Source organism: Prionailurus bengalensis, chromosome B1 (genome assembly GCF_016509475.1).
Source record: "Prionailurus bengalensis isolate Pbe53 chromosome B1, Fcat_Pben_1.1_paternal_pri, whole genome shotgun sequence".
Classification (NCBI taxonomy): domain Eukaryota; kingdom Metazoa; phylum Chordata; class Mammalia; order Carnivora; family Felidae; genus Prionailurus; species Prionailurus bengalensis.
The window spans coordinates 188,901,549-188,929,426 of record NC_057344.1 but is presented as its reverse complement, the minus strand read 5'-3'; positions in this window follow the sequence as shown (position 1 = coordinate 188,929,426).

Below are 27,878 nucleotides of genomic sequence, written 5' to 3'. Positions count from 1 at the left end.
AAATAAACATTTTTTTTAATTTGACATATTTTGAACCCTTCAAGGAGTATTAAAGGGACATGCTATGTAGGTGTATGTGCCTAGTTGTCATGTGTCCCTGGCATCAATTACAGGAGGAAGAAAAATCACTGAACGAAGCCTAGTACTGAGCTGCTCTGAAGTCACGTGGTCTACCACCATTTTGCCCAAGCCACCTTTTCTGACCATCTTTGTTGGATTTTGTGCTAACATTCTGTCCAAAAGTTATTATTTCTATATACTGTTTCTCAGCAACTACCATATCATTCTCCAGATGGGATGTGGCTACATTTCTGGGTAAGGAACACTGATTCCTATTTTATATTAAACATAATTATGCCTTTGACAACTACCTGGGCCAAATAAGGTCACATTATGTGGAGGGACACCTGCAGGCTATTGGTGAGCTATTTTCCTGCCTTAAAATTCCCTAATAGTAGTTTTGGATAGATTCTGTGAAATTAGAACAGGGCTCAGATCAAATTTTGTCTCTGTGCCAGGGAAAAGGATGTTTCCCATGTCTGGGGTGAATAGGGATGGTGGAGAATGAAAAAATCTTCCTCTCTTTCCCCACATGTGGGTTCTAGTACACCTATAGTAATAAGAAGAAGAAAAAATAGCCAATATTTGGTCTGTAATTATTATGTGGCAAATACAGTACAGAGCACTGTTGTCCATTCAGATGTTCATTCAACAATATTTCTTGATTGCCTTTCTGTGCCTGACAAATGTCTTCAGCACTGGAGAGTCAGTGGTGAATAGAACACAAATAATTCTTGCCCTCATGGAGCAGGTGGACTGGGGGAGAAGTAGAATAAATCACAAACCAAAGAAATAACATGAGGTTGGGAAAAGTGCTATGAGTTAGGTAAACTGGGTGCTATGTGATAGAAAAAATGAAGGGGAAAATGAATGGTCAGGAGAAACTATCCGAGGTGATATAGGATGTAGGATGAAGAGTCACCTATGTCAAGAACCTTGCAGACATAGGAGAGAGCAAATGCCAAGGTCCTGAGCAGCAAAGAAGGCATCAAAACTGTGCGTGCATCATTTGCCCATTTATTCCCCCACGCAACCTTGATATGATGGCATCATTAGCCCCATTGAATGGATGACAAAACTGATGTAACTTCCCCAAGTTTTCACTGATAAGTACTAAAGCTGGTATTTCAACTCCTGTCTATTAATTATTCCATTTCAATACAAGCATACCGCCCACATTTTCCTAATATTGTTTCTTTTTTCATAATACTAATGCTGTTTTTTTACTAATACTGTTTCTTTTTCCACTTGACAATGTATCCTAAAGATCCCACAAATGGAGATAGTTAAACTTTACCTCTTTTTCCCCTAATGTCTTTTGGACGGATATACCCCTGTATTGGTTTCCTAAGGCTGCTATAAAAACATGTCCCAAACTGAGTGCCTTAAATAACAGAGCTTTTTGTGTCATGGCTGGGGAGGCTAGCAGTCTGAAAGCAGGGGACTGGCGGTGCTGGATGCTTCAAGAGCTCTGAGGGAAGGACCTGAAGCAGGCCTCTGTCATAGCTCCTTTGGCCTCGGGCAGTCCACAGCCTGTAGACGGCCGACTTCTCCCTAGGTCTTCTCATATCGTCTTTTTTGTGCCCAAATTTTCTGCTTTTTATAACACCTGTCATACTGGAGTAGGGCCCACCCTGATGACTTCACTTTAACTTGATTATCCCTTACTTTAACTTGATGGGAAAAGCCTTATCCCCAAATAAGCTAGCATTCTTCGGTATAGGACGTTAGGACTCCAACATATCATTTTTGGAAGACACGATCCAGCCCATAATAACCCATGTATATTATCTTACAAAAGTGGGGCACATGCTGGGGTACTTTTGTTTCTTAGTATCTAATGTTCTTTTTTTTTAAGTTTTTTTTTTAATGTTTATTTATTTTTGAGAGAGAGACAGAAACAAAGTGCAAGCAGGGGAGGAGCGGAGAGAGAGGGAGACACAGAGTCCAAAGCAGGCTCTGGGCTCTGAGCTGTGAGCACGGAGCCTGATGCAGGACTCAAACTCATGAACCGTGAGATCATGACCTGAGCCGAAGTCGGACGCTTAACCGACCGAGCCACCCAGGTGCCCCTAATGTTCTCTTATTTTTCATTCTATTTCCTCTTCCAACTACATTCTGTACCATGACCACCATACCATCATGCTAGGGTAACTCAGGTTAACACCTGGTTTATAATTTTCTTACTTATCACACACACACACACACAAATATACATGTATAGGGAGATGTCTCTCTGCTTTATAAACTATGAAATACATTATAAACACTGTTTTTTTATCTTACCTTTCTCATTTAACAATACCAGTCATAGAGGCTTATTCAAATTAACTGGTATAACTTGATTATTTATTTTAACAGCACTAGAATATTCTATAGTGTATAGGGACCATAATTCATTCTACCCGTCTTCATTGGTTAGGCTTTCTCAAGGACTCTGCCATACTTTTTCTCTCAGTCTGAGCTTTGTATGGTGTATAGCTCCCAAAGTGATAAGCAGATTGGATGTGTTACTAGGTGAAAGCCTGTGTAACCCATCATCAGGAATTAGCCATCCCTGTCCTCAATCAAGCTCCGCACAACACTCATCTTTAAATGTAGCCATTCACTATATGGTCGACTAATCTTCCACAAAGTAGGAAAGAATATCCAATGGAAAAAAGACGGTGTCTTCAGCACATGGTGTTGGGAAAACTGGATAGCAACATGCAGAAGAATGAAAGTGGGCCACTTTCTTATACCATACACAAAAATAAATTCAAAATGGATGAAAGACCTAAATGCAAGACAGGAAACCATTAAAATCGTAGAGGAGAACACAGGCAGCAACCTCTGACATCGGCTGTAACAACTTCTTACTAGACACATCTCTGGAGGCAAGGGAAAAGCAAAAGTGAACCTTTGGGACTTTATCAAGATAAAGGGGCCTTGGGAATCAGGCTTTCTCCCTGTCTAATTGGTTCATGAAATCATTCAGAATAGAGATTTAGTCTTTGTCGTGGTTATCCTCAGTTTCCTCATCTTTAAAATGCAGGTCAAGATGACGGCTACCTCCAAGGATTATTAAAAGAACTGACTTCAGGAAACTTTTTCCATAGTCAGCATGATGAGTCAATAATAAGCATTCCATAACTATGATCCCTTTTGTTGTCATTATGCATATTATCTCTTGCTTATTTTGATGAGTTTCATAATCCCATTGACTATTTATAATTACCAGTGGTATTGTAAGGGCACAACATAATAGTTTCCTCATTGCCAATATATTATCTGAGTGCCAGTATATTATCTGAGCTGCTGAATTTCATCATGGAGAAGTTTCCTGTGAAGAGAGGCAGAGAAGTTGAGAAAGATGGCAAAGTACACAACAACTGAAGATGTTCCAATGACAAGTGCCATCAACATGTGGATAAAAACTGTGGTTGAAAACATTGGAAAAAGAATTAAAGTATTTAATGATGACTGAACTAAAAGTTTTTAGATCACTATATTGCTTTTTCTGTGTTATATGATTACAAAAAATACCTTGACTTAAGAGCATCAAGGAATATAACAAAGACCTCTAGAGCTTTAAAAAAAAAAAAAGGTCTTTGTCAAGCAAGAGAACATTATTGAACACATTCACTGTGCAGTCTGTCAGGAAAAAACTGGGGTTTTAAGAATTAGGGTTTCATGGAAAACTAGGGTTTCATGGTGGTTATGTTTATCAGGCACTGAAAACATGTGACTGGTCCCTTTAGAAACTTCCCCTTGACTTTATCTCCCCTACCTCCCAAGTATATAATCAATCACTCTTTACAATCCTGAGGCAGCTCTTTCTGCCCATGGGTCCTGTCCCCATGCTTTAATAAAATCATCTTTTTGCACACATGAGAGAGAGAGAAGAAAGAAAGAAAGAAAGAAAGAGAGAAAGAAAGCAATTGAATGGCACAGAATAAGTCTATGTTTGACTAAGTAATTTTCATTGTGTATTGTGTAAGAAAGGATCTTCAATTTGGCCTAGTAAGAGTCTGGTATACATGGACTTTTAAAATGCATGGTAAGGGGCACATGGGTGGTTCAGTGGGTCAAGCATCCAACTTCAGCTCAGGTCATGACCTCACAGCTCGTAAGTTGGAGCCTGACGTTGGGCTTTGTGCTGACAGCTCAGAGCACAGGGCCTGCTTTGGATTCTGTGTTTCCTCTCTTTCTGACCCTCAACCACTCATGCTCTGTCTCTCTCTAAAAAATAAACATTAAAAAATAAAAATAATTTAAAAATAAACTTCACGATAGTTTATTAGCTCAGGTGATCAGGGTTCATTGTGACATAATGCAATATCCTTTTTTGTTACCATTTTAGCAAGTATCCCTGTACCTGGAAGATACTCATTTTTCAGGAGAAACAGAGTCCAGTTTCTAAATGTTTATTGGGTCTATTAACATGCCAACCCTACTTTTAGATCAGTGATAAAAATGTTAAACTATTTAAAATAAAAAATTACTTATGGATTCAAACCTATATCTGGGATTTTTTAAATGTCCAAATTATTTTGAGTAGAAATGATAGTTATAGATTTCTATTTTAACATTCTAACCCATGATAGGTATTAAGAAATGCAATGAGAAACATTACTTTCAGTGTTTTTGACACTTTTGAAAAGATATTCCATATAAGTAACTCATAAGGAAGCCAAAGTTATAGAGCTATGTAATTCAGGATCCCTGACAGGCAGTAGATTAGGGTAACTTCCTGTGACATGCTTAGTCAAAAGGAAACGGGTATAAAATGTGGATGTCTGTGAGTAGGAAAATGAATGTAAAGAAAAAAAGCTCAAGTTTTATAAGCTAAAAGGCTTGCAAAACCTGCACTGTAATACATGTGAGAAATAATCTCTGGAGATGAAACAGTGAAGCATTCATAGCAGAAGCAACTTCTGTATATTTAAACATGTTATCGGCAACAGTAACTCCCTTAAACTTACATTACTGTATTTTTCATTCAACTATGTATCTTCCTGGTCTTTGTGTCTCACTAATCAAATACAGCCTTTCATGGGGGATAATATCTTTCCTTCGCCAACTTAGGGTACTCAATGCCAAATGAGAACTTAACTGAGGGAGTCATTTCATGCAGGCCTTAGGATAGTAATGCTATTTTGGTCTCCAGAAAAATCAGCTAAAGATAGTCTCAGATTTTAGAAACAACATCATGAGCTTATGTTTTCCCAGTCTTCATTTAGAAATAGAACATTCTAATATTTCATTCTCTTTTGCATTATTATATATGCCAAGATCTATGAATATAGAATGAACAGTATATCCATAATAACAATGACCAAATACAAATACGCTTAGCTTTGACTTTCAGTTTTTGATATTTCCTAGAGAACACAGTCAATAGAAGCATCTTCATTTCTTGGAAGGGTTCTTCTCAATGAATGGGAGTGGTGGGTGCCAATATGGCTCAGGGGACTCCTGCCATAGGGAAAGCCACAGCTCAAGAGGAATTCCAACAGACAACCCCTTAATATTTCATTCACAAAGAGAAATGACTTTTTTGGCTGTTGTTCCCATATTTAAGCATATTTTACCACCAAGGAGGAGAGGGGATAGATTTTTTTGTGAGGCATCTACACGGACTTAAGAATTGGCTGTAAGTTTGTTTCCATATATCTCCAGGTCTCTGCTGAGGCTCGGATAGAGACTCTCCCTTCTCCAACATGTGCTGGGTTAAAGGGATTCTTCAACAACACTTCAAAATCACAGTCTTTGAGGCAAGAGGTTGTCACTCTTAATTTTTAGAAATTCAGGAAGTTTGCAAAGGAGTCAATGGATGATAGGGAAGAAGATGATATGCACAATGTCTTAAACTAAGGTGTCAGTATCTAAAAGCAGCAGGGGATTGCTACAATCCACTGGAGAAGGCTCACAGAAAATGGACAAAGGAAACAGACATGCAGTGTACAGAAGGAGGAACCCCACATGCTCAAAAGAGTTTCAAAAAACATTCAAAATTACTGGTGACCAGAAAAAGGTAAAAGAAAGACACCAATAAGATATCACATTAAAGCTTTAAGTTGGCAATCATTAGAAAGTTGGATATTGCCCAGTGCTCATAAGGATATGGAGACCCTCACCTTATGAACTGCTAATGAGAGTGAAGACAACTGGGACAGAAATTCTGGAAAGAAATCCAACACTATCTGACTATATTTATGTATATAATATATAAATATAATGATATATTTACATGTGTAAATGCATACATTTGTATATGTATTTGCATATTACATTTTAAAAAATATTTTTACATACCACAGTATACCAGTCTGTGATGTATATCCCCAGAAAATTCTTATATACTCCATATAGATTGGTTCAAAGCATTATTTGAGTTCGTAAACATTTGGAGGTAACCTGAGTGTCCATCATGGGGAGAGAAGAAAGACAAAAATGGTGTTGCATATCACAGAGAATTATTCAGTAATTAGAAGGTAAAAATTTGTTATAAACTTGGCAATATAGATTGATCTTAAAAACTTAGTGTATACTGGAAAAAAAGGAAGACACAATATGAATCCTACATTATATCATTTATGTAAATTTAATATACCTGTATACAACACTTGAGAAAAACACATGCATATTAAAAGATATCCTTTAAATACTTTAAAATCACTGTTAAAGGAGTATGAGATTTTTTCAAATGCAGTCTTTATAGTGAAATAAGATGTATCAACAATCGAAAGATAGATGTCAGGCCCAGAATACTATAACACTTTGAAATATTTCACACTCTTCTCTAAAATCTACCTCTTTTCCCTATTTCTCTAACTGCAACAGTTTTATTTAAAAAAAAAGGTGCTTGCAGATTGGGGGTGGGGGTGGAAGAAGCAGAGAATGTGTGTCTGCCATGGGGATGTTCATGGAGATAGATTAGGAAGAAAACCAAGGACCATCATCATCAAATCATCATAAAATTCCATGTGTCTTCCTAGGACAATCCCAATGCTTATAATGAAACTTGGATTAGTTGGTTATTTCCCCTTAAATAATGAAACTTACCATCATTATCACTATGCATATTAGCGCGTATTCCTTACTTGTGATTTGAGTAATCAACAAAATAGGATTTAAACAAATCAGGACTTCTGCAAACTTGTTTCTCATTTATTTACATGCCTTTTACTCCTTAATTTAGGCCTTTTTCCCCCCTTTCAAGTCTAGTTCTAGTTTCACAAAATGGTCACCATCTCTGCCGAAATAGATTCTCTCAGATCAGTCATCCTCGGGTGTGTAGGTGAGAGTGTGAGTGTGTGTGTGATGGAATAATTTCACACACACATACACACACTCACTCACTAAATATTCCTGTCCACGGAACAATACTAAATCTTCATCAGCCTTTGAGGGTCTAAATAGGACTGATAAAACAGGACCCAGGAAATACAGTCCAGCAGCAAACTATTTTACTCTTCCAACCCCAGCAGTTTTGGAGGGAACATGTTTATGCACGAGTGAGAAACTGTATGTGGTATGCGTGTGTGTATGTGTGTAGGCATGTGCGTGTGTCGTGTGTGCACAAAGTGTGCACAAGGCGCTGACAGCTCAGAGCCTGGAACCTGCTTCGGGTTCTGTGTCTCATTATCTCTCTGCCCCTCCCCTGCTCGCGCTCTCTCAAAAATAAATAAAACATTAAAAAATTAAAAAAAGAAAAAATGTATTTGCATATTTTCAGGGAAGCATACATTCTCCACTTGAAACAGCCCCTGTCCCTCCCTTTAGCTCATTTACAAAGCTTCACCCTTTGTATCACCTGCCCAAAAGGCATTAATTAGACTTCGTACCTCCACCGTCCTGCTCTGCGGTGGTCTCCCGGATACTTTGAGCACATGTGAATATCTGAGGGGAGGCCACCTGAAGGGCATGAGCCTGAGCGCGTGGGACAAGATGGCAGCCATCAGTCCACGTGAGGATTAGACTAATAAGAAAGACACAGTTCTTGAAGGAGCTCTAATTCTGCACATTACAAGTTTCAGAAACAAACATATGTTACATGGTTTGCATCATATTTCGCTTGCTTCAAGAGCATGGCAGAAGAAACAGAAGAGCAAAAGGGCAGAACCTATGATCTTTTTTTGCTTCACTTTGGGCCATTTGCAAAATGACACATCACAAGAAGATAGGAGCCAATTTTCAAATCTGGATCCCTCAGTCAGCTCTCCATACACAGTCCGCAGAAAGCCAGCAGTCCCTTCCTGCCAGCTTTAAGGGATTTAGTCTGCTGGTGAAACCTTTCCAAAGGGACAGATGTGCGAGCTGATACTAAAATCAAAAATCCGCCTGCAAAGTCAAAAGCAATGAAATTGTGTTACAAATGCTGATGAGGGTGCAGAGTGCAGGCGGCCATGGAGGATTTGTCCAAATGGCACCATTCGATAGGTTTCTCTGCAAATGCAGATATCTGCTTTGTCAGCAGAGACCCTGTGGATCTGTACAACGTCATGTTGTACACCATCTTATTTTTGTGTAGGGAGAAGTTTACACATACACAGTGTGGCACGAGGTGTTGGGCAAATTTACCTGAGCAGAATCAAATCCAGTATTATCATATTTCTCTTAGTGTCCAGTTCTCAATTTAGCAAAGGAATAGGAGAAAGTCGCAAAGGATTCATGATAAAATAACCCAATTTTAAGAACTATAATTAGAAGAGAGCTTTCAAAGTTATATATTTAAGTAGATAAATGCTAATGTTTAAACACATCATTGCCTTTAAAACCAGCCATTTGCAGGGGAGTCTGGGGGGCTCAGTTGGCTAAGAATCCAACTTCAGCTCAGGTGATGATCTCATGGTTCATGAGTTCAAGCCCTGAATGGGTCTCTGTGCTGACGGCTCAGAACCTGAGCCTGCTTCAAATTCTGTGTCTAGCTCTCTCTCTGCCCCTCCTTCTCTCTCTCTCTCTCTCTCAAATAAACATTAAAGAAATAATAAAATAAAATTGCCTATTTGTAATCTGTATAGGTCCATCCATTCAATTAACATTTATTAAGTGCCTACTGCAAACAGCATTAAATTTGGGAGTATATTACACCATCTTACTATTTTTTAATCAGTCACAGTTTATCTAGAAGTAACTACACCTAAGTGTATACACACGGAAAAGAATCAAATGTTCCCACACAATGTGTAAGAGTGCTAATAATAGGCCCAACTGATAATATTAGAATGGATAAATAAATTATGGTTTATTTTTAAAGGAAATAGTAGGGACACCTGGGTGGCTCAGTCAGTTGAGCATCTGACTCTTGATGGCCACTTGATGATCTCATGGTCATGGGATTGGGTCCTGTGTCATTCTGTGGGATTCTTTCTCTCTCTCTCTCTCCTCTTGCCCTTCTGCTCCTCTCACGTTCTCTGTCTATATAATGAAATGAAATGAATGAGATACTATACAACAATAAAAATGAGCACGCCAGGTACATGCAATACTATAGATGAACTTTATAGAAACAATATTGAGTGAAAGGATATGATAAGTGCTATATGCTTCCATTTATACAAAGTTCAAATACAGCCAAAATTAATCAGGAGAGGTATAAGCCAGAGTAGTGGTTTACCAGGGCTGTGTCTGGTGCCTGGAATGGACACTAGGGTAGAATCTGGAGTGCTGGTGATGTTATGATTCTTGACCTGGGTGCAGGTTATGTGGATGTTTACTTTGTGAAAATTTGAGCTGTACCTTTCTCTGTGCATTTAAAAATTTTTTTTAATGTTTATTTATTTTTGAGACAGAGAGAGACAGAGCATGAATGGGGAGGGTCAGAGAGAGAGGGAGACACAGAATCCAAAGCAGGCTCTAGGCTTCAAGCTGTCAGCATGAGGGGCTCAAACTCACGGACCGTGAGATCATGACCCGAGCCGAAGTCAGACGCTCAACCAACTGAGCCACCCAGGCGCCCCTCTCTGTGCATTTTTTACTTCAATTAAAAGTTTATGTACATAAAAGGAATCATATATATAATATTAGTGGTGAGAAGTATTTGCTGTATAATATTCACTTTAAAAATGTGAACATCTTACGGTATGATTACCAGTTGGTAAACGTATCACTGTGTACTGGCAGAGAACACAGAAAAAGAAAGTGATAAGAATATGTTAAGCTATTGAAATTAATATCAGTTGTATTTCTTTGTGAACTTCTTTTGACATTGGCATAACCTTACAAAATTACTTTTTATTTTTTCTTTTTTTTTCAACATTTTATTTTTATTTTTGGGACAGAGAGAGACAGAGCATGAATGGGGGAGGGGCAGAGAGAGAGGGAGACACAGAATCGGAAACAGGCTCCAGGCTCTGAGCCATCAGCCCAGAGCCTGACGTGGGGCTCGAACTCACGGACCGCGAGATCGTGACCTGGCTGAAGTCGGATGCTCAACCGACTGCGCCACCCAGGCGCCCCAAAATTACTTTTTAAAAGGTAAAAACAATATGCCATACGTAACACTCCTCCCACTTGTCCACTATTAAACTCCCTAAAACTAAAGTTATCTTGTAGCTGACACGAATGTGCCCTGAAGAGACATAACTGCTCCATAAATCAGTTTTCCTTTATACTTGCACAGTACACATTTATCATCAATGTTGTTTCCAGATCATATAAAATATCAGTAATGTTCCGTGATGTGGTTATTCACATGACAACGGTGAGACAATGGTGTCTCAAGTCCAAGAATTGGGGTCAATGACTCCTTTTCTGGCACTAGGTATGAAAAAAGGATGAAAACATGCATGTTCATATGTACACAAGATACAACAGTTTACATCCCTCATGGAATAAGGTGGGACTTTCACAGGAGAAGCAAAATCTATAATGCGCATGGAAGTTTTTGTACTCTAACTTCCCCCAAAAGAGACAAATCATGCTATTTCAAACTCTAAACTGAAAATGAAAGTTGTGTCAAGTTCCAGGCATGAGCACAAAGCAGTAATCTGAACACCAGGTGGCAATTTGGTATCATAACAGTAGTGCATAGGAAGAGTGAGTAAATTCTCCAGTTACCACTCAAAGTGAACACTCATGGGCATATGAGGCAGGCCAGGGAGAAGATCTTGTTTTTCATCCCCTTTTGTTTTCTATCCCTTCTTCTAATTTATGTTCAGAGAAAGCAGAGTTCGAGCAGACTGTGAAATTGAGCAGGACATCATCATAAATATGGGGACCTACTGATGCTATATGACATTCCTGTTCCTTTTCCTTCCCCTAATTCTAAGTGGACTAAGCCCTACATTTTATGCATAAAAATGTTCTAAAGATGTCCCTAGTAAACTACCCCCATCTATTTTATTCCAATCATGCTTTCCCCTTGACTTCTTTCCCATAAAGGTAGTAAGTAAAAGAAACCTACTACCCTGGTTTAAGCAAAACTTAAGAATTTGTTGGTGAGCTAAGGAGATGTCCTATGGAAAGAAGAGCAGTAATTTAAGGAAAAGCGGAGACAGTCACATGAGAGTCTGGACCAAGGGCTGAGTCTCTCCCTTATGAACCTTTGTATCTGCTTTGCTCTATGCATTTCATTCTTCCTCTTTCCTTTCTCCCCCCTCACCATCCTCTCCCACCTCTTCTCCCTTCTCCCCTCCTCTTTCTTCTTCTTCCTCCTCCTCCTCTTCCCTTCTCCTCCTCCCCTTCCCCTTCTTCATCTTCTTCTTTGTCTCTCTGACTCTCTCATTCTTTGAAATGGTATGCATATGAACCTAAGGCTGCCACCATGACTTTAGCTTCATACTTGCAGCCAGTTGGCTACAAGCCCTGGATCCCAATTCCAAGTTAATGTTAAAGGTAATCCTATTGGTCCTATTTGGTTCTCGTGTCTTGGAGTTGTGGAAGATGCCTTTTTGGGAGAGAGTACGATGGATGCTAAGACCATGAAGTTTCCATGTTCTTAAACAGTAGACCAGGAACACCACTCTAAAACACCCCTCCAATTCTTCAAGGAAAAGGAGAGAGAAAAACCAGATTGAACCTGATGGAATTCTCCCGTGAAGGTCCAGGACAGTGTGACCACCATGGGCGTGACCGGAATCCTGAATACAATGGCAGAAGAATCAGTACTGAGAACACACATCACACTGGAATTTTATCAGGTTACGATCCTGTCTGAACGTCCTCATGGCCCCAGAATGAATTCCACATGCCGCCAAGTCCTGAACTCTTGGTGCTCTGTGGAGTCCTGCCTGCCCTTCCATCTCTTCCTGTGACTCTCTTTGCTTGTTCACTGTGATTCTCTCCACCGACCTTTATGTACTTCAAACATGCCAAGATCGTCCCTATCTTAAAGACTCTGCTTCTGCTGTTCCTTAGGCCTCAGAATGTCTCCCCACAACCTTTTCTTCACATACTTGACTTTCTCCCACCCTTCCAGTCACCTTTCCAGAGTCACTTCAGACAGGTGTTCATCAGCCACCCTGTCCACCATAGTGTCTTACTAAGGTACTCTCTATCACATCACTTTTTAATATGACACTAACCTCAACCTAACTTGACTTGTTTTTAAAATTTTTGTTTATTTTCTGCCTCATATACTGAACTATAAGCTCCACAATTATAGAATTTATTCCTTTTGTTCACTTATTTGTTTTTCCTCATTGCTATAGAATGTGTGCCACGGGAGGTGGACAATAAATGTCACATGAATGTAAATTGCCAACTAAAAGGTTAAAATCCTTAATGCAAAATTACACTACCTTAGTCTCAAATAGCAGTATCAAAATGCCCACCAGTTCAGAAATGACAGATTTTCAAAATAGCCTACTGTTCCCCAACTTTCTTTGTGAACTAGGTCTGGACATACGGAGGAGAGAGGGAGACTTTGAGGTCCATGGCTTTGGTATGCTCTTTCAGGGCCCATACTGACAGAGTCAGAAGAGTAAAGGGGAGGGCATTATGCCACCTTCACAGGAATAAACACGAAGGAATTCAGAAAATGGTGCAGCTCCTCCTGTGGAAAACAGTTCAGCAGTTCCTTAAAAAGCTAAACATAGAATTATCATGACTCAGCAATTCCACTCCTAATTATACAATCAAAAAAATTAAAAAGAGGGACATGAAGAGAAACTTACACATTCATCACAGCATGGTTCCAATAGTCAAAAGGTGGAAGCAACCTAAATGTCCATCTAAAGACAAACAGGTAACAAAATGATATATGTACATGCAATGGAATATTAGCCTTGAAAAGGAATGATGTTATAACACCTGCTTGAGAACATCACCATAGATTAAACAAACCAGACACACAGGGGTACATGTTATATGAATCCATTTATACAAAACACCTAGAATAGGAAAATTAATACAAACAGAAAGTAGATTGGAGGTCACCAGGGGCTAGGGAGTTTTGGTTAATAATTACAGATTCCCTATTTATGGGTAAAGAAGACACTACATGTCCCAAGCCTAGGGGACAAGGAGAAATACTTGCAAAACACATACTTGATAAAAATCTGCTAGTCAAGTATATAAAGAACCCTTAAGATTTCCGAGTAAGAAAACAAACTCTATTAAAAAGTGGGAAAAAGATCTAAACACAGGCATCTCAACAAAGAAGACATACAGATGGCAAATAAGCACAGGAAAAGATGTTCAACATCATATATCATCAGACAACTGTAAATTATAACAACTATACACCTATTAGAATTGCCAAAATCCACCCATTAGAATAGCTAAAATCCATAACACTGACAACATCAAATGCTGGCAGATATGTGGAGCTCCAGGAATTCTCATTTACTGTTGGTGGGAATGCAACATGGTATAGCCATTTTGGCAGGCAGTTTACCAATTTCTTACAAAACTAAACATACTATATAATCCAGCAATTGTACTCCTTGGCATTTATCCAAATGAGTTGAAAATATGTCCACAGAAAAACCTACAGATGGACGTTTATAGAGGCTTTATTTATAATTGCCAACACTTGGAAGCCACCACAAAGTCCTTCAGTAGGTGAATGGAAAAATGAACTGCAGCTCAGTCAGTTGGGCATCCGACCCTGGATGCTTGGGTCATGATCTCCTGGTTTGTGGGTTCGAGCCCAGCGTCAGGCTCTGCACTGGCAGTGTGGAGCCTGTTTAGGATTCTCTCTCTCTCCCTCTCTCTGCCTCTTCCCAGCCCACTCTCTCTCTCTCTCTCTCAAAGTAAATAAATAAACTTAAAAAAATTGAACTGCAATACATTCATGCAATGGCATATTAGTGCAAAAAAGGTATGAGCTACAAGGCACAAACAACCTGGAAGAACCTAACTACACATTACTAAGTGAAAAGAACCCATCTGAAAAGGTTACATACTATGTGACAAACTATATAATATTCTGGAAAAGGCAAAATTATGGAAGCATTAAATATATCAGTGGTTGACAGGAGCGTGTGGAGAAGGGAGGGATAAAGAAATGGCAGACGGAGGGTTTTTAGGACAGTGAAAGTACTCTGTATGACACTATAAGAGGTGGATACATATTATTACACATTTTTCAGAGCCCACAGACCATCCACCAAGAGTGAAACCTAACTTAAACTCAGGACTTTGGGTGATAAGGATGTGTCGATGTTGGTTTATAGATTGTAACAAATGTACCACTCTGGTATAGGATTTTGATGGTAGAGGAGGCCATGTATGTGCTGGGGAAGAAAACGTATGGGAACTTTCTATACTTCCTATTCAGTTTTGTTGTGAACCTAAAACTGCTTGGAAAAAATAAAGTTTATTAAAATTAATTAATTAATTACTTAATTCGTTTTAAATACCCAAAGTTTTGGAAGTAGTGGTGATGTTTGCACAACCCTGTGAGAGACACGACTATATTGCGTACTTCATAATGCTTGAAACGATAAATTCAGCGCCATTGGGTAGATTTGCAGCATTCAGAGCTCTGGAATTCAGCATCTTAGATAGGCCGTGTGTTTCTCTTTGGAGGGCCGGAGCACTAGAACGTGAAAAATCTGTTAGTGACCACATGATCTTGTGGATGTGAAGAAATAACTGGAGGAGACATGGGGGCTGGTGCTGCCATTCTGGTCGTGACTATTAATATGACCTAATTTATTCCCATATGCAGGACACCTGCAGTAAGGTGAGCTGCAGAAACATACCAGAAGGGACAAACAATAGGTTATCGTCCTTTCTACAAACGCTACTTGACTCCCTTATTTTTATTAATAGCCCTACAACGTTTATGGGCCCTCAAGTTCAGAACCTTAGAAAAAAAACCGAATTCTCCTCTCCCTCACTCCTCAGCTCTCATATCCTGTCAGTTCCTGAGTTCTGCAGATTCTTCTTTCTCAATGTCACTCACATTCAACTCCATTTCTCCTTGAACGTCTGCTTCCAGGCCTTCAGTACACCCTCTTTGTCTATAGCAAAGTTTTTTACCTGTCTCTATTCCAGTTTCTTCTCCTTTACTCTCTTCTCCACGTACTCTTGCTGAATTTGTTTTCTTAAAATACATCTCCAGGCATATCACTTGACTTCAAGATAGACTCGAATCATTCCTGATTGTCTGTAGAATGAGAAAGGAATACCTGCCTCACTCTGGAATTCCAGATCCTCCGAGCATAGGTATCAATTCACAAGACATTTATTAGGGACCAACACCTGTATCCTGAAGGGTGGGGCAGGGGAAGAAGTCAAATGAATGCCAGCCTCACAAAGCTTTGGCTGTCTTCACAGAACACTCAAAAGGCATCTTGCCACCACTCAGAATGTCCCTCATCAAGTTTAAAAGATCTTGCCTTTGTACTCCTCCCCCCACCCGCCTCCCGCAGGGTATGAGTGGGACCTTGGGCAAGGCCATTCTCTGCAATGTGGCAGCCCTTAAAGGCGCTGACAGGTGAAGGCTGTCTTTTGGCGAAATTCCTCACAGCTGGACACGTGGGTGGGATGTAGGTGGAGAATCTCCTTATCTATTCACTCCATTCTTCTCCAGACTTTCTCACCTCTGGGTGTACATAAGTAACTCTTCTAAAATCTTTCTCTCTTGTGTTTCTACTTTTTTTTCCTTTTTTTTTAAGTTCATTTATTTATTTGGAGGGAGGGAGGGAGAGAGAGAGAGGGAGAATATGAATGTGAGAACAAGCCAGGGAGGGACAGAGAGAGAGGGGAACAGAGGATCCTAAATGATAGGGCTCCATGCCGACAGCAGTGAGCCTGATGCCTGAGGTGGGGTGGGGGGTTCCAACTCATCACACACCATGAGATTATGACTTGAGCTGAAGTCGGATGTTTAACCGACCGAGCCACCCAGGCAACTATCTGCCTTTTTTTTTCTTATACAATTTCCTTTGCTCATTACAAATCCCACTAGCTCCCTTCCTTTCAATGACTTACCATCAATGAGTGCCCATATCAAATACCGCTTCTAACAGCAAACTTTTCTTTAGCTTATCAGTTGCATACGGTCTCACACCTCTTGCACCTCAGATTTCTTTGCTCGGGCTGCCAATAGCACCACTTCCTAGCATTCCTTTTCCTTTTTATTCTCTTCCATGAACCAACATAAGTGCTTTGCATATACTGTGTTAAATTCACTCTTGTAAGTTTTTGAAGAATCTGGAATAGTACCTTAGGATTGATAGGACTTCAATAAATAATTTGTGAGTTGAACATATGCACCCACATGAATACTGTCCACTCAAAGCAGAGAAGGACACAACGCAGGACATAGAGAAGAGAAATTAAAAACAAAGCTGAAGTTTGGTTCCTTGCTTTACCATTCAAATGCCATTGAAAACTTGTGAAGTGCCAGGTTCAACGTTCAAGGTGGGGTTTCAGATAAAAATTCAATTTTTCATACTATCTCCACTCCAGAGTGCTACAACTAAGTGGAGACCAAAACATCAGCTTTACTAGTGTCGACGGTGGATTATAGAGTGCTACCTGAGTCTAAAAGGGGCCTTGGTCTTTCCTGATTAAATTATCCAACTAGGTTCAAGCTAACATGCTAGAACTGAGAGGTGGGCAAGAACCTGAGCTGGCCTAGCAAAAGAGTAAGGGAGGACATGAGTAGAAAGATCAGAAATTTGTATTTCAATAAGACTCCCTCATTAGAAACATGAGAAGCCAGAGGAAAAGTCAGGGGCCAGTGTGTGACTTTTAAATAAGGGAAATAGCTTTCTTACCTGGTTTATGAACTGACCCCCAAAGCAATTCCAAGTGAGAAATGTTCCAGAGATTTTGAGCATGGAATCATTACTAGACGAAGTATAAAGGTTTAGGGGCACCCGGGTGACTCAGTTGGTTAAATGTCCAACTTTGGTTCAGGTCATGATCTTATGGTTCGTCAGTTCAAGCTCTGCATGGGGGCTTTGCACTGACAGTGCTGAGCCTACCTGGGATTCTCTCCCTCTTTCTGCCCCTCTCCAACTTGTGCGCATGGGCACACTCTCTCTCTCTCTCAAAATAATAAAATAAAACTTAAAAAGAAGTGTAAAGTCTTAAAGACATTCATTTGGATGTCTACAATATGATATCTTTATTTGAAAAATACCGTCATTCCTTTAGGAGAGTGTTTCTCATAGTGTGGTCCCTGGACCAATAACATCAGAATCACTTGAGAGATTGCTAAAAGTGAAATTTATCAGGCTTAACCCTATACCTAATAAATTAGAAACCGAATATTTAAACAAACCTTCTAGGTGATTCTGATGCACACTAAGGTTGGAAACTACAGCTTTAGAGCCACATATTTTTCTGCAGGATATTCCTGGACTGTATAATTATCTCATCTATATCTAACATGTTTCAGTAAAGCTGGTTTAAAATTAGGAAATAACATGAATCCTTGTGCTAATCTTTTTTTAAAAGTATGCAAAGCATTCTTTTTTAATGGGGGAAAAAACATTAATTACCATCCTATAGAAACAGCTGTCTATTGCCCAGGGAGACTTCTATTTAGGAAAGGAAAATCCCATAACAGAACAAGTACATTGTTTATGCAAAGATGAGCACAGGAATCATTTGCTGGTGCATTTCTACATAAATTACATTTGTTTATAATATTAATCAATCTACAGCGTTAAATATTTCACTTTCCTGGGAACGCTAGAAAAAAAAAAACACTCCATCAAAGACAAAAGTTATGTAAGGACAGAAACGTTGGAAAATTACACACAGTACTCAAACTGATGAAATTTCTAAATATTTTAACATGGAAAGATGTATAAGTCAATGTACACTATCTATGTTGACTATAAGTCAGGATACCCTGCGGGTCTCGATACTCGCAGGCATGTTTCATTCTGCTATTTAATAGGCACAACTTTCATCTAAACCTGGGATATTATTTGGTTTCATAAATTAAGTGGGCTACGGCTGGTAAAATACTCAAACATATGCCTCTTTGGTGATCCAGTTCATCTTTATCTTTTTCTCTTTCATTTTTAAGACATAGCCTATTATATTGGGGCATCTGGATGGCTCAGTTTGTTGAGCGTCCGACTTCAGCTCAGGTCATGATCTCACAGCTTGTGAGTTCCAGCCCCACATCAGGCTCTGTGCTGACAGCTCGGAGCCTGGAGCCTGCTTCAGATTCTGTGTCTCCCTCTCTGCCCCAACCCACTTGCATTCTGTCTGTGTCTGTCTCAAAAATAAATAAACATTAAAAAAATTTTTTTTAAAAAGACATAGCCTGTTATAGCTCTGGAGATGCCTAGGGAGCTGTGTATTAATTGTTTAAAAAAATGATGCCCTTAGATTTCCATTAAGCTTAAAAGTCTACTTCAGTGTTGCTTGCAAAAATGAACCATATTCTCTTGCATTTATATATTTATATTCTTTTCATTCAAAACTAATTTTATACATTTATCCATGCATATCTACTCAATCCCATTAAGGTAAAACATGATGATTGAAAAAAGGCAAATATTAGTAATAGATAGCATAAGATACTCAGAAGTATCTGGGTTTAATACTGACTCTGACACATTTTTTTAATCTTATGACCTTAGTCAGTTTACTTAACCTCTTTGGGCCCAAGACTCTCATTTCTAAAATGAAAATTTTGCATATATAAAACTTACAGGACTGTTGTGAGTACATCTCTCTATGTGACCCATCTCAATGACACTCCTCTCCCCATATACAAATAGTCACAGGGGCAGCTGGGTGGCTCAGTTGGTTGAGCGACCTACTTCGGCTCAGGTCATGATCTTGTGGTTGGTGAGTTTGAGCCCCGCCTCGGGTTCTGTGCTGACAGCTCAGAGCCTGGAGTCTGCTTTGGATTCTGTGTCTCCCTCTCTCTCTCTCTCTCTCTGCGCCCCTCCCCCACTCATGCTCTTGCTCTGTCTCTGTCTCAGAAATAAATAAACATTTTTTAAAAATTTAAAAAAAAACAGTCACAAAACGCTTGCATGGCTTTCTTTTGGAACAAAGGAAGGAAACGGACTTTTCATATGTGTGCTCTCTGGACAAAGAACAGAACCAGCAGTACAGGACTACCGAGAGAAACATGAAGGTGTCAACTATAAGAAATCCTAGAAAGTGTAGGGAAATCGTGTCTGCTGTCAGGCCACATACGTTATAGTTGAAAGCAAATTTAGCCAACTCTCTGAGGGGCCTGGGAAGTGCCAACTGCCATCTGAGTCACATATGATAATACACTGCGGTCTCTGCCCTCCTGAGTACCAATACCAAATTCTAGCCTCCCATCCCCGTTAGCAGCTAAAGTTAAGAAACACTGACTCAGAGCTATGGAGCTTTTTCTTGTCTAAGTTCAGAGTTTCTACTAGAGCCTGGGACTGGGCTGAACTGTCAGCCGCATGCCAAGGGCTCCAGGTGTGGGGAGGCTGTGCAGGCTGGTGTTGAGGGAGGGCTGGACATCCCCAGGTCACGTAGACATTCTCCAACATTGAATCTCATGACTCTACTCCAGGATTCAACCAGTTCCAACAGAGCTCTCTTTTCAGTAACCGAATGTTTCCTGGCCTCAAATTCAGAAACCGAGCATAGATATATCTGGCACCTATTATGTCAAAAATAAATAAGCCCTTATGAGTATAGGATGTTGGAAGGTTACATAGCTCAGAATAAAACAAACAAACAAAACAGATAGCAAAAATACTTCCTTAATCCTTTTGGATTGATCCTTTTGGAGCAATAATCACTTTCACTTTGGACAACATTGCCAATAGTCCAGTTTTTTAAAGTATACATTTTCCAAAAGAAAATTATTGGTCTTTTCCAGGACGGGAACATCTGACATCCAAGAGAGCACATGTGTCAGCTTATGACTTCTGTATTTTTAAATATAAGCATAAATAAATAAATATCTACATATTTAAAAATACACATATAGATATGTACATACATACGCAGGGAAGCAGCCATTATTCCATTTTACTCCATAGCACAGGTTGAAGAATAAGTGTTTTGAGCCTAGAGTCAATTACAGTAGTAAATAAATTGACCAAAAATGTATGTGAATGTAATGGCAAAAGGTTCTGACAGATAAAAACTGTGACCATTTGGCTGACTCTTTGGGAGTATGACTGCTCGGACTTAAAGCAAAACAAGCAAGTAAGTCACAAACCACATTTAAATCATCTTACACATTTTAACTCAATGACGGGCTTTAAGCAAGAAACATTTACTAATAAAAAAGGAGGGAATTATATCATATTATGACCACAGGTAGTTTTATAGAATGGTTTTGGGAGATCTTTGACGTTGAGAAATACGCTGCTCAATAGCCATTTGAAAATCAATTACCTATCACAGGAGAGGGCTACAAAGGGAGTCAGAATCCAAATAAAATAGTGAGGAAACCTTTGCACTAAATGACAATGGGTTAATTGCCTTACTATTTAAAGAATCCTATTAATATGAAAATGGCTAGACTTGGTAGCAAAACAGACAAAGGATGAGTGGAGTATACAAAAAATGCAATTATTTTTATTTTTGTTTTTTAATTCCAGTATAATTAACATACAGTGTTCTATTAGTTTTTAGTGTACAATACAGTATCTCAGCACTCCCGTATATTACTCAGTGTTGATCATGATAAACGTACTCTTAATCCCCTTTACCGATTTCCCCCATTGGCCACCCATCTTCCCTCCGGTAACCATCAGTTTATTCTCTATAGTTAAGACTGTTTTTCTTTCTTTTCTTTTCTTTTCTTTCTTTCTTTCTTTCTTTCTTTCTTTCTTTCTTTCTTTCTTTCTTTCCTAATTTCACATTTGAGTGAAATCATCTGGTATTTGTCTTTCTTTGACTTATTTCACATAAAACTGCAATAGTTTACTAACAGATACACATCATAAAAGAAATGTAAATTAAAACAAGAATAAAGTAGCACTTTTCTCTTATCATATTAGCAAAGATTAAAAAGTCTTAGCCAGAACTTGAGAAAATAAGCCCCCTGCTACTGCCTAAGGAGGGGTATCTAAATTATCAAGAAATTTGTCAATATAATCAAAATTAATATGCACATCAACTTTGACTCAGCAATTCCAATTCTGGAAATTTCCCCTACATGCAAACATGCACAAATGCTTTTAAAATAATGTCTTTTCTAGCACTGTTATTCAAAATTAAAAAGACCAAGGGTTGCCTGGCTGGCTCAGTTAGTGGAACATGTGACTCTTGATTTTGGGGTCGCGGTTCAAGCCCCATCTTGGGTGTAAAGCTTACTTTTAAAAAGTTAAGTTAATTTAATTTAAAAGACCAGAAATGGGGCACCTGGGTGGCTCAGTTGGTTAGGCATCTGACTTTAGCTCAGGTCATGATCTCACAGTTTGTGAGTTCGAGCCCTGCATCAGGCTCTGTGCTGATAGCTCAGAGCCTGGAGCTTTCTTTGGATTCTGTGTCTCCCTCTCTCTGAACCTCTCCTGGTCATGCTCTGCCTCTCTCTCTCTCATATAAATAAACCAGAAATAACCTGAATATTCAACAATAGTAGACCAATTAAATAAATTATGGCCTATAGTGCAATTGAATACTATATTGACATAAAGATAAATGATATGCTGAAATAAAATGCTAAGTTAAAAAATTATCCAAGATGACGTCCCAATAGTTCATTTTTGCTTTTGTTTCCCTTGCCTCCAGAGACATGTGTCGTAAGAAGTTCCTGTGGTCAAGGTCAAAGAGATTGCTGCCTGTTTTCTCCTGTAGGATTTTGATGGTTTCCTGTTTCACATTTAGGTCTTTCATCATTTTGAGTTTATTTTTGTGTATGGTGTAAGAAAGTGGTCCAGGTTCATTCTTCTGCATGTCGCTGCCCAGTTTTCCTAGCACCATTTGCTGAAAAGACTGTCTATTTTCTTAAGTGTTTATTTATCTATTTTGAGGGAGAGAGAGCGAGTGTGAGTGGGGGAGGAGCAGAGAGAGAGAGAGAGAGAGAGAATCCCAAGCAGGCTCTGCGATGTCAGCACAGACACCCACATGGGGCTTGATCTCAGGAACCAACCATGAGATCATGACCTGAGCTGAAATCAAGAGTCAGATGCTTAACTGACTGAGCCACCCTGAGACTTTTTTTTCCATTGGATATTCTTTCCTGCTTTGTCGAAGATTAGTTTGCCATACATTTCTGGGTCCAAGAGATGTGTGTAATATACTGAAATCTGTGTTAAATTTTTATAACATCAACATGTAACATTAGTATCAAGATATGTTCACATCATGTACTGCTGATATGAAACAGACATGCTATTCTTGACAAAATATATAAATACAATCTAATCATGAGAAACATCAGATGAACTCAAATTGAGAAACATTCTCTAAAATAACTGACCAGTTCTCATAAAAAATATGAAGCAATAAAAGAAAAGACTGAGGAACTGTCCCAGATTAGAGAAAAGTAAGGAGACATGACCACTAAAAGCATTATGGGATTCTAGATTGTATCTTAGAACAGAAAAAAAGACACTGGGGGCAGGGATCACTGAAATTTAAATATATCATTTAGTTATTATTATTGACCTGCTGTTAATTTTTTGGTTGTGATAATTGTACCATTTTTCCACAAGTTGTCAGCATGAGAGAAAATTTGTAAAAGATATGCATGAACATTCTGTACTATTTTTGCAACTTTTCAGTAAATCTAAAATTATTTCAAACTTTAAAAAGGCATTGCATATATTATATATGTTTTTATATGCATAGAATATTTCTGGAGGCACAATTAACTATTGACAGTGATGGCCTCTGGGAAGCAGACAGACCTTAGGGTTCTGGGGGGGGGGGGGAATGGATATCTCCTTCTCATTGTTTATCTTTTCTTCTCTTCCTCATTTTTTTCCATGTGTATTTATCCTCTTTTGAATAAAATCTAGCTAATCAAAAGTAAAAAAGCAATGATTTAGTATATCAACATTACTTCTGCAATTTCTTAATTTTTATTATTTATTTATTTTTTATTTGGGGAGGGGGCAGAAGGAGAATCTTACGCAGGCTCCACGAGCCCAACATGGGGCTCTGCCTCATGACCATGAGATCATGACCTAAGCCAAAATCAAGAGTAGGACGCTTAACTGACTGAGCCACCCAGGTGCCCCTTAAATTTTTTAAAAATCAGCTCTGATAATATTTTAAGTTTGGTCATCAATGATTATTGCAATACCTTTGTAAAAAAAAAATCAATGGAATCATATAAACATATAAACACACATTTTTCCGTGTGTACATGAGTGTGGAAAAAGGCAAAAAGATGAAAAGGTTATAATAAAAGAACCTTAAAAACAATATTGTTTAAATACACTTGTAAAATGTGAACAAATGTATGAACCTCTAATTTTTTTTTATAATATCTTAAATAAAACTCAAAAGGAATGCTAGTAGATGTGACACAGCAAAGTGACAAACTCTACCTATTTGAGCTGAAACTACTGTTTTTTGAGCCATTTTGAATCCTAGTTCTCTGACTATGGGCATGAAACCAGAGTAGGCAGGCCATAAGAATTCATGCCCCAGGGAGGATCTGGTCCTGTGGCAATTAGGGTTTTCATTTTCGAATCCTCCTTATGTAGAATTTAATACACTGCCCTGTTACAAATGTTTGTTGAACAAATACCATAATATAGTAATATCTTGTGCATTTAAAATATTTGTCTCCTTTTTAACTTCCAGTTTCAATAAAACCAATCAGTGCATTGGGGTGTATAGGTTTACACAGCAGAGAAAACCCTACAAAGACCACTTCTGTAGTGGAGAAGATAGTGAAAGGTATGAAACAATGTAGAGATCTCCCTTTCACCGCATATACTTCCTGTGTTCATTGAGACCTTTAAGGCTGACTGACACCATTGAATACAATGGGAAATGCTAAGTGTTTTGTCTTTATTAGCATATGCAATGCTTCAGTTTGCTGAAAATGTGGTTAATATGCATTGCACAGAGTCTTCCTTTCAAAAATATGTTATCATTACATTTTCCAATACTAGAAAGACAGTGGTGTTTTGTCTGATGAATCATAAGTTGTTCCCAGTATTGTTCTACTCTAGCAATTGATTTTCTAAAGAAAAAAAAAACATTTTCATGAGGTGTTTTGTTTTGTGCTTAAGATAAAATCCAAGAGTGTTTTCATATTCTAGGCCACTTGTTAAACTGGGCTGAAGCAGTACTTAATAATAAGGAATAAATGAAGACAAGGAGGGAAGGACAACACCCCACTTGGGATGCTTAGTCGATTACCTATTTTCACATGTCTTATCTTGAGAAATAAAATCCTGCTACCTCTGTCCATACCATAAGAACTCTACAGGCTTATTGTAAGCTTTTGGAATGTAAGTACCAGGAAACCACACAGGAAACAACAGTAATGAAGTCACCTGCAAAAATTGACTTCACCTGAAATTTTGGCTGTGACTTCCTTTCTCCAGGCTTACTTTTTATTGCACTGTGTTTGGGTATGAAATATATGATAATTTCTTTTATTTTTGTGCTTGACATTTATAAAGTGATCAGAAATAGATGCTAAACTACTTTCAAAGCAGAAAAGCTTATTTGACATTCAGAAAATTTGCTTTTGCTCACATGCCCATTTCAAATGTTAAAAGTGAGTTTGTTCTTTCCAGAAGATCACTGGGGCCAAAGGTGTATTTGCGACTGCAACATGTTATAGTCAAGTGATGTGTGGCCTGTCAGAAAAAAATAAAATGAAACTTCCTATCAACTCATCATGGAGAGTTCTCTCCCTGTATATGTGTTTTTCCTATGTTTCCCACAAACATTTTAAGGAAGCATCAATTTTGGGCTTCCTTTACCTATCCACTTGGGAATAAATGATTATTTTGATGACTTCAGATCACATGTTTCAGTGTTACACTCAATTATAGAATAAGCTGCCTCTTCCATTCCAGGACTGTTTGTTTTGCTTTGAGCAGAAAGAGACCTTTTGTTTCTTGAGTCAAGGATTCTGTCTAAAAACCTTTTCTATATGACCTCATCTGTATTCATGAATTCAAATACCATCTTGATGTTGATGACACCCATATTTATATCGATACACAGACGGCTGCTACAACAAAATGCCATAGGCTGGGTAGCTTATAAACAACAGAAATTTTTTCTCACAGTTCTGGAAGCTGGAAGTCTGAGATCTAACAACATGTTTGAGTTTTGGGGAGGACTCTATTCTAGGTTGCAGAAGATGGCCATGTGTGTCCTCACATGGCAGAAAAAGTTTGAGAGAGCTAAGGATCCTAATCCCATTCATGACAGCTCCACCATTATTCCCTAATTACCCCCCAAAGACCCCACCTTTTCTAATACTATCACATTGGGAATTAGGATTTCAACATAGGAATTTGAAGGGAGGGCACCAACATTTGGTTCATTGCACACATTTGACTTCAATCATTCCTGGGTTCTATACTTCATAAGGCCAGAGCCTACATATATTTTCACTGCTATATCTCCACTGCCACACCCCTGTCTGCTATATAGTTTGTGCAAACATTTGTAAAATAAATTAGTTAATGCTCATGCATTTGTGAGTACTTGGAGTTAAGCCAACTGTGAGGTTGAGGGCATAATTCTCCAGACTACCAAATGTGCCAGGACTTTTAAGTCAAATATAAGGAATTGGGATCCAACCACAAAGTTAGAGGGGGAAATTCACACAAGTCAATCCTCACCTCTGATACCAATTACAAATTCAGGAGCTTTCCCAAATCAACCTGTTTTCATGATTCACTAGAAAGCCTCAAAGAACTCATGGAGAGTGATGATACTCAAATATATGGTTTATTACAGAGAAAGGATACAAATTAGAAACAGCCAAAGGAGGGATGCATAAGGTCGAGTATAGAAGGGTTACATGTGAAGCTTCTCAACAGAAGCTGTCCTCAATCTACTTTACCCTCTGCCACTCATAGGTGACAATATAAGCAGAGTATTAACAATCTTGGAAGATCACATGAGGTTCTGTGCTCCTTTTTTTTTTTTAAATTAGGGCTTTATTATGTATACCTGATTGATTGGTATACCCTATGTTCCAAGGGGTCCACCAAGAGTCACTTCCTTAGTATAAACTATAAGATGTGCTCTCAGGGACCTGCCATGAATAACAAAGACATTCCATTACTTGGGGAATTCCAAACGTTTAAAGGTTGCCTCTCAGAAGCCAGAAACAAAGGGCAGACCCCTCCTGGGGCAAAGGCAATTTTTTTTTTTACTGCACAGTGAGTTTATTCATTTTAGAGATTAAATGAAAATATCATACCCAGATCTTCCTTGACTCACAATGGGGTTATGTCCCAGTAAATCCATTGTAAGTTGAAAATTTCATAAGTCAAGGGGCACATGGTTGGCTCAGTCAGTTAAGCATCTGAATTTGACTCAGGTCATGATCTCACGGTTCGTGGGAATGAGACCCACGTTGGACTTTGTGTTGACAGTGCAGAGCCTGCTTGGGAATCTCTCTCTCCCCCTCTCTTTCTGCCCCTCCCCTGCTTGTTCTCTCTCTCTCAAAAAATAAACCTTTAAAAAAAGGAAAATTTCATAAGTCAAAAATGCATGTAATACACCTAACTTACCAAACATCATAGCTTAGCCTCGCCTACCTTACACATGTTCAGAATACTTATATTTGCCCATAGTTGGGCAAAATCATCTAATGCAAAGCCTATCATATAATGAAGTGTTGAATATCTCATATAATTTATTGAATACTATACTGAAAGTAAAAATTAGAATGCTTTTATGGGCACAGAATGGTTATCAGTGGGTCCATTGCTGACCATCATGATTGCTGGGTGATTGGGAGTTGTGGCTATCCAGTATCACCAGAGGGTTATGGTACTGCACGTCCCTAGCCTGGGAAAAGATCCAAATTCAAAACTCATACTAGAGTTTCTACTGAATGCATATTGCTTTCACACCATCATAAAATCAAAAAATTGTGTGTCAAACCATCATTGTTGGGAACCATCAGTACAACAGTTGGAAAAACTAGAGTGGGGACATAGGACTATTTGTCCCTGAAGTTTAACTTGTATCTAAAATGGAAATTCTCTCCCCGTCTTGCTAAGCAGTTCCACCTCATGAATTTTTTATCTTGATTAGTAGCACCTCCATTTTTCTAATTTCCCAATGTACAAATGTTGATGTCATCCTCCTCTCCTACATCTACTTCATTCCCATGATCCAAATGATTGCTGAGTCACATCACTTCTTTTTGTTTCAGAAATCCCTCTTAAATCTGGCTCTTTTTCTTCACTCTTTACTGCTAATATATTAGTTTCAGGGTTTCATCATTTCTGACTTAAAATTGTGCATGTGGCTTTATTCAGTCTTCTGTCTGCATTATCTACCTACTCATTATTTACTAATTG